Below are 7460 nucleotides of genomic sequence, written 5' to 3'. Positions count from 1 at the left end.
CTTAACACATCAAAGGGTTTCTTTTTGAAAGCAAGCTAAAACAAGTGATCACTTTTCTCACATTTTTCATTGCTGACGTTGCTTTATGGGTCTATTTTCTATACTGTGCTGATCAATTGAAAACGAAAAGGCGGAAAAGGGAATCACAGTCAAATACCAGGAATCATAACTGTATGGAAGCACACAGCTTTATCATGATATTCAAGTGCAATATCTTTTTTCACCAAAAATGGGCTTCCTGACTTCAGAAAGCCTTCTAGACAAATACTAAAAGAGCAAAAATTCCACATGGTAAAGGAAATGAAAACACATGTACCTTACCAAACTTTGAGTACAGGCCAGTCAGGGTGATAATACAAGATGATTTAAAATTCAACAAATAAAACCTGTCAACTGGTAATCCCAACTACTCATAAAAAACTGAAGTGGCAATACACAGAAGGTGACTCTTGGGTGTAAATTAAATCCATGCAAGAAGAGGGTTTAGTGTTATATTTCCAAATCCAATATGCAAATGAGAGATCTGGCCCAGCCAATCACAAGTCTCCCATGGTCTGGAATGGAGCTGATCTTCTCTTCTAGTTATTCATGCTGGAGTTAGGTTACATATTAGCATAATTAATATAACAGCTACTCCAGAAACAAAAAATGTAAACAAATACACTGGATTGTGACTGCAACTGTTAGATTGTAGCTCTGGAGATGACCTTGTAATTCTCCTTGTAAGGTAAGGAAGAGGAGGAGCTTCACCAATCTGTTTTTCCACCAAATAAATTGGCTTTCTGACTTCAGAAAACCTTCCATTTATTTTATTTTTTTTAATAACTTTATTTTAATTTCACAAACAAATACAAATATTCACAAAATAGGAAATTTTAATAAATATACCCAAAACAATATACATGAAACCATCTCATTAGGTTATAGCTGTCTCTAATAATGAACAGGGCCAGGCTACCTGCTCCCTTCACTGGAACCTCGATGTCTATAAACACCCCCATGTTCCTCACGCCCCACAGGGTGTCCTTTCCACTCTTCACCACAGCCTAAATCAAGCAGTGGTCAGGGTGAGGTGAAAGGGCCTGTAACCAGTCCCCCAACTGGCCCCAGAACAGATTCCTGTTCACATCCGACTGCTGTCACAAAGCAAGAGTTGGGAGTGAGGCACCTGTGGTACAAGAAAGGTTCATAATGGTAATAACATGAGAGACAATAAAGAACCAGAGGGAAAATGTCCCTGATTGCTGCAGGTCTTGCAAAATTTAATTGTGCAAGATGATGCCAGGTGTCCCACAGCACCGACATACCTTCAATTGCCCCACACAAAAACATATCCATTGCAGGCACCTAGTCGGATTGTAGAGGGCAGATGTCTTAAGCCTCTATTTACACTGTCTGGTAGCAAGCGAATCTTCCTTGCTCCTGTTCTTATTCCATCTCTGAGCTGAGTTCCATGAAGGACTATGGAATACTGGCTAAACCAGGTGCGAATGTCTTCCATCTCTGCAAACACTGAGAACAAAAAAAACATGCACAGTTGAATAGGGATTGTCCCAAGGGCCTGAACTTTCACTGTTTGTACCTCAAACACCTCCGCACATTGTTCAAAGGGAGGGTAGGTAGCAGAAACAACTTCACCTGTCAAGACAGAAAACCGAGCTGCTCCAGGTGAAGCTTAAACTCACAACCTCGGCATGACTCCACTGATTATGTCATTTTACATGGCCTGAACCAGGAAAGAGATTGGAAGTCAAGAAGTTATGGTGTTGTTTATATTTGTAGCAAAGCGAGTCTTTTGCTCTTGAAACCTATATAATATCGTGTTCAAGATGATTCGCTGCGTGATCTCCTCCCTGCGTGTCCTGTACTGCTGTGTTATTTCGTTTAGATTATCTACGTGGTGTACAGATAAAACTCAACTGCATGAGAAGATTTTCGGGTTCGACAACAGCAGAACCTAAAAACATATTAGATGACCATGACATGATTTACACAACCTCCTGATCTGGAGTCAGACACGCTACTGTTGCACCACAATATCACTCGCTACAAGTGCTTTTAATTTCCCCAAAGACAAAAATCAGCGTCCATGAAAAAGATTTTTTTTATTCTCTCCTGTGAGGAGTGCCGCTCTTCTGAAGAGGGTCTCTTCTTCCCAGACCACAGATTATTCTTCCTGTCCAGCTCTCACACAGAGAGCAGACACACCGTCTCCACTAATGTGTTTACTACATCTATAGATCTGACCACATACAGCCACGATATTCCTGGACAGGATATTTACCACCAGTCTCGTGAACTTCTCATCTTGACCTCTCCCAGGAGGAGCCAATTAACACAGAATCCTCTCTCTATTTAGCAAATAACACAAAACACTGTTTCACTGTCAAGACAGAAAACCACCCAGTGGACAAAAGATAATATAATACACGTCTATAATAAGATAATATACGTCTATTAAATGCATACCTTAGACGTATAAATGTGGTCCGTAATCGGTCTAGAATGAAATTCTAATATATGTCTATCGTTATACGTCAATTATACGTCTATGATTATATGTTCAATATACATATATGGTTTGAGTTCTATTATACGGATAACTTAAGAGGACTATTATACATATATGGTTGGAGTTCTATTATACGGATAAATTTAGAGGACTATTATACATATATGGTTAAAGGTCTATTGTGCATCAAAGATAGGTTTTACAGGTGTAGAAACTAGTAAATCAAGCCAATGATTTGGTTTAGAAATTTATTCTGAAAATATACAATTATTCACACCTGAGAAATATGTAGTTCAAATTATACATTATATACAATATTGTGTTCAACATATGGCTAATCATAATAAAAAAAAAACACAACTAGTAAACTTCAGTTACAAATTCTAGTAACATGGCAATATATATAAAGTAAAGACAAACACAAACTAATTACATGAACATGCTAATATTTAACTCAAAAACACATTTAAATTCAAATATAAGTTTCAAAATTTACAACTTCTATATCTCCAAGAAAATATTATTACAATGTGAAGTTAAGACGATTTTTACTGTTCACCATTTGCAAAGCCCTGTCCAATTGTCCTAACAGTTAGGACCAGCAACTTATCGTTTTCAGTGTCCAGACTTCCAGGCCCACTGCCTTGCATATGCATTCTTCAAATAACGCATTGTGTGCTCCTTTATTTCTTTTTCTGTTGCTGTTGGGTGGGGTTTCAGCACCTCAGCTAGGAAAAATGTTACAATATTAGTACTCAGATAAATGATGATTAATCTCTTCTTGAATATAATTTAAAAAAAGAACCATTAAGGTTTACTAAGCTCAAAGCTTAATCAATGTATTAAGTTTAGCTTGCATCATAGTAATTGAGCAATAAAGTCTGTCCTAATTAAAGAGTACCCAAAGTTTGAAAGTACAACATAGAATAAGAGTACCTTTAACTGCTCTAAAAAGATTTGTGTCTCCCAGGCACGTCTTTTGTTGTTGATCTTTCCGGTTTGTGCCAGCGAAGTTGAATTCCATCATCAGTTCATTTGTCTTGTCTGAAAACCAAATTATCACTGAGCTTAGACATTTCTCAAGCGAGTTTTCACTCACATTTATTTACTCAAATATTTAGGATTTAATGTACTACTGTAATCCTTATATTTTAAAAAAACAATTTTGCAGTTTTACACCTTGCAAATTAAGTGGCTAACACATAGGTATCTATTAGGTAAATTTTGTGGATATTTAAACTTGTAATGTAAATACATTTTAAAAATCAGTAAGCAATACCTTAACAACACGGTGAACACACTCTCTCTGACATCACTGCCACCTACTTTCCAAAGTTGGTTTATTTGGAAATAACATTATATTAGAAATAATATTAGAAGCTAATACGAATATCAGCAATGCATTTAGGTATATAACTGGAAAAGATGCTGTGTTAGATATGTTTTCAATTTAAATAATATATGCGTTTATTAATGTTGTCAATATTACGGTTGTAATTTAACATTGATAATACATTGTGGCAATGAGCCCCCTGCTATGTGCTGATGTACAACTTTAACGCATGCAGTTAGTAAGGAAATGGTCACTGTTGTAAGGTATTATATTATATATAATTACATTATGGAATAGGATGGGGACAGGCCCTCAGAACTGGGCAAAAGGATTTTTGAACACTTTCGCTTACTTAACTTGCGCCCTAAAAAATAGTTGTACTTTGTCAATGGTCAGACAACACTAACTGACACTAACAGTCACTCGGACTGTTTGATGTGCAGGAGGGCTATCCCTATACCTATACCGAGGGCTATACCGAGAGCTATACCGTCCAGTATCTACAAATACACGATAACTAACATTAACACAAATACCACTCATATTACAACAGTAACACTATCACTAAGACATACACTATCATTATCACTAACACTGACACAAACTACTTATAATAACAGTAATGCTATTATTAAAACTAACACTACTACTACTGTTAATAACATTAACAGTATAATTATAATTGATATTAACATGAATATGAACATTAAAACTAAAACTATCAGTAGCGCTATCATCATTAATACTCACATGAACACTAGCATTAAAACTACCAGTTGTACTCTCATTAATATTAATATGAATACACTAGTATTAGTATTTGTTGATACTCTGTGTGACGAACGCAAGACACATAGATGCGCACAGTGACGTGGCGCCTGTCGCCGTGGTTACCATACTTATGATTTATAAACACGGGAAAAAATACATGTAAACTGTTACATACATTTATCAACTTGGAATATAATTTTTTAGCTCTAGGATACAGTTACCAAAGTTTTTTTTCTACACTAAACGCACTATGGTAATTGATGGATACAGTCTTTATTGACTGTTTTCTAGATATTTAAAACAGGGTCAAAAACGGAAAAAGAATCAGTACTCACCAATCGGTGAAGTTAATAGTTTATTCTACGGTTCTTCAGTTGAATTAATTGGTTTTCGATAGATAAGTGATCAATAACTCTCCTCCGTGCGTGCCCTCACTCTCTGATCCAGGCGCTCAGGCTGGTGTCTGTGACGTCACAGTGCTCTTTCTGACAGAGCAGAGCGCATCTCCGCTGGTGGAGACTCCTGTCCGGAGCCCGGGGGGCTTTTCTTACAGATATGACATCCCCCCCAAAAAAGAACACACCGGGCTGTGAAGAGAAGCGAATCATAACAGTTGTAAAAGGAGAGCGACAAACCAAGGAATGAAATTCATTAAACAGGAAAAAAAATAGTTTACTTCGCAGATTAATGTGTTACAAAGTGTACCCGTGTGGAGCAGTAGAGAACGAGCACAAGTCCCTGTAATAACGAATTGTTTTAAACGAATCATCAGAGTATAGAACCCAGGAGGATCAGGAACCTGATCCTGGAGGTAAAAATGTGTTTCCTGGTTTTATTTCCAGCCTGCTCTCAGTTCCATAGGTAGTCTGATTATTTAAATTAACGGTATAACTGTTACAATAATTCATCTAATTGTAAATGTATAAGACTGTGAGACTGATATAATCCTTTTATATAATCCTCTCTGTTCCTGCCGCTGTCACTCTGCATTCCGTAGGGCTACAGGTTGATTTCACAATGCCAAATTTAATTAAATACAGGAGAAACCGCAAGGAAAACAATATGTTTTAATAAATCTTCTTCTGGATTTATATTTCGGTCTTTCACCTTTGAATGCATAGCTTGGCCGTAAATCTTTACTCGATTACAGGCACCCCAAACAGTTTTTAAGGCAGAAATCGAAGCCTATTTGACTTTCTGCTAATAACGTGTAAGTGTTCACGAAACATTTCCCTGCACATCATGTGCCCAGAAACCGGTTTCTCCGTTTTCCTCTTCCTGTCGTTGTCAGCAAGCACAACAAGACGGGAAAAATGCAAGAGAGGGAAGAGCTGTCAAGACAAGAGAACTCTTGTTCATATAGATCCAGGTTTACACAATTAATTTCATGCATACTCGAAGTGCCTAAAGTCTTGCTCTGCTGTTTTAAATATACCTCCAAAGCATTTAGTTGTGTTAACTACCAGATTATTCTAACTAATTTAACGTCATATTCAGGAAATTCAGAGGAAGTCTTCAGACTTGTCGTGGCTGTTGAAGAAGCTACCTGTTGAATCTACCCCGGGATTTCTTGAGAGATCGTTCAGCGAGCGAGTCCTCCTTCTGCACTCCGCACTGAGCTGAAAGCCGCATCGTATAAAATATCCATGGTACAACTCGAGAAAAAACTGAAAGACTAAACAACGACTTTTGATGATTACAAGAGATTCAAGAAACACAACCGTCCGCACACGGGCTTGGATCCTGAACGCTTAAGTTAAAAGACAAAACGAAGGATACGAACTGTAAACTCTCTTCACGTCTTACAGTTTATGAAATAAAAAAAATCTTACTTTCTTAATAATTTCTTACTGCTGATAGACGATTTATTGCACTTGAACAAAATCACAATTACACACATTTTGGATTAAACTGTTATTCACATACTCTAACGGAGAGAAACGTTAGTGTCTTCAGGTGTGTGAGCCCATTTCTAAAAAAATAAAAAAAAGTTATATGAATTTAATTGTTCTACTTTTTAGGCTTGTATAGCCTTATGAATATTTCGGTTAAATCTTTTTTTTCTGTAGTAATTTCAGTTGATATTAATATTAGTCATGATTTACAATTTTCGGATATGGTTCATCTTAAATAATTTTGTAATTAGTTTCAGTTTTGGAAAATCGCACCCAGAAGCTACCAAAACTGGTAATGTTCATATAATGTGTAATGCAATAGCAGCATTTTGGGCAGGAAAACAAAAAGTATTTCTTGGTATGAATCCCAACACTTCATAAGCGGCGTTCAAGGACTTCTCGCTTCAGATAAAGCTGTCAATACATCATAGATTTTTACTCAATCAATATCAGCAGTGTTATCGCTACCGAACGCTAAATATAGATCCTGGCAATACTTCGTGAGATCAAAATACTACAGAAGCAATCAAATGTATACGTTTCTTTTGGATCGAGAAGAGGATAATTATGAGACTCAAAATATGCCTGTCTTTTCTTTTTTCGAGGACAAATGGATTATTGAGGTGTAAAGATGGGTTCAAAACCAAAATCATCTGCTGTTTCTTTGATAGTTTCTTCAAATCCTTCAACTGATCATCGATATCAAGGGAAAATATTATACAAATTGTGGTTTTCTGTTAATTGCCAATTTTATTGTAATTACATCTTCGTTTACAGATGTCTTGCATGTAATCCTCAGCTAAAATGTTTTAACAAGTACGACAAAAGTACAATATGCTTCACAACAGTTATGGTTATATCTATATTAAAATGAAGGTAAATATACCAATATATTAAAATACAATTTTACAATCCTAACCTAATAATGCTTGTGAAGTTTTCCAATACA

The 7460-nt window shown here is 36.3% G+C and overlaps 1 non-coding gene across 1 annotated transcript; it reads right to left on the bottom strand.

Annotated features, from left to right (window-relative positions):
• Positions 1–229: 229 nt before the first annotated feature.
• On the bottom strand, positions 230–287 carry LOC148826720 (U7 small nuclear RNA). Its single transcript, XR_016093279.1, has one exon. It is a non-coding gene; the product is annotated as a U7 small nuclear RNA (small nuclear RNA).
• Positions 288–7460: the final 7173 nt, after the last annotated feature.

This window comes from Atractosteus spatula, chromosome 10 (genome assembly GCF_055471065.1).
Source record: "Atractosteus spatula isolate fAtrSpa1 chromosome 10, fAtrSpa1.hap1, whole genome shotgun sequence".
NCBI classification, from domain to species: Eukaryota; Metazoa; Chordata; class Actinopteri; order Semionotiformes; family Lepisosteidae; genus Atractosteus; species Atractosteus spatula.
Note: the sequence above shows the minus strand (reverse complement) of the source record. Positions and strands in the feature narration are given on the sequence as shown.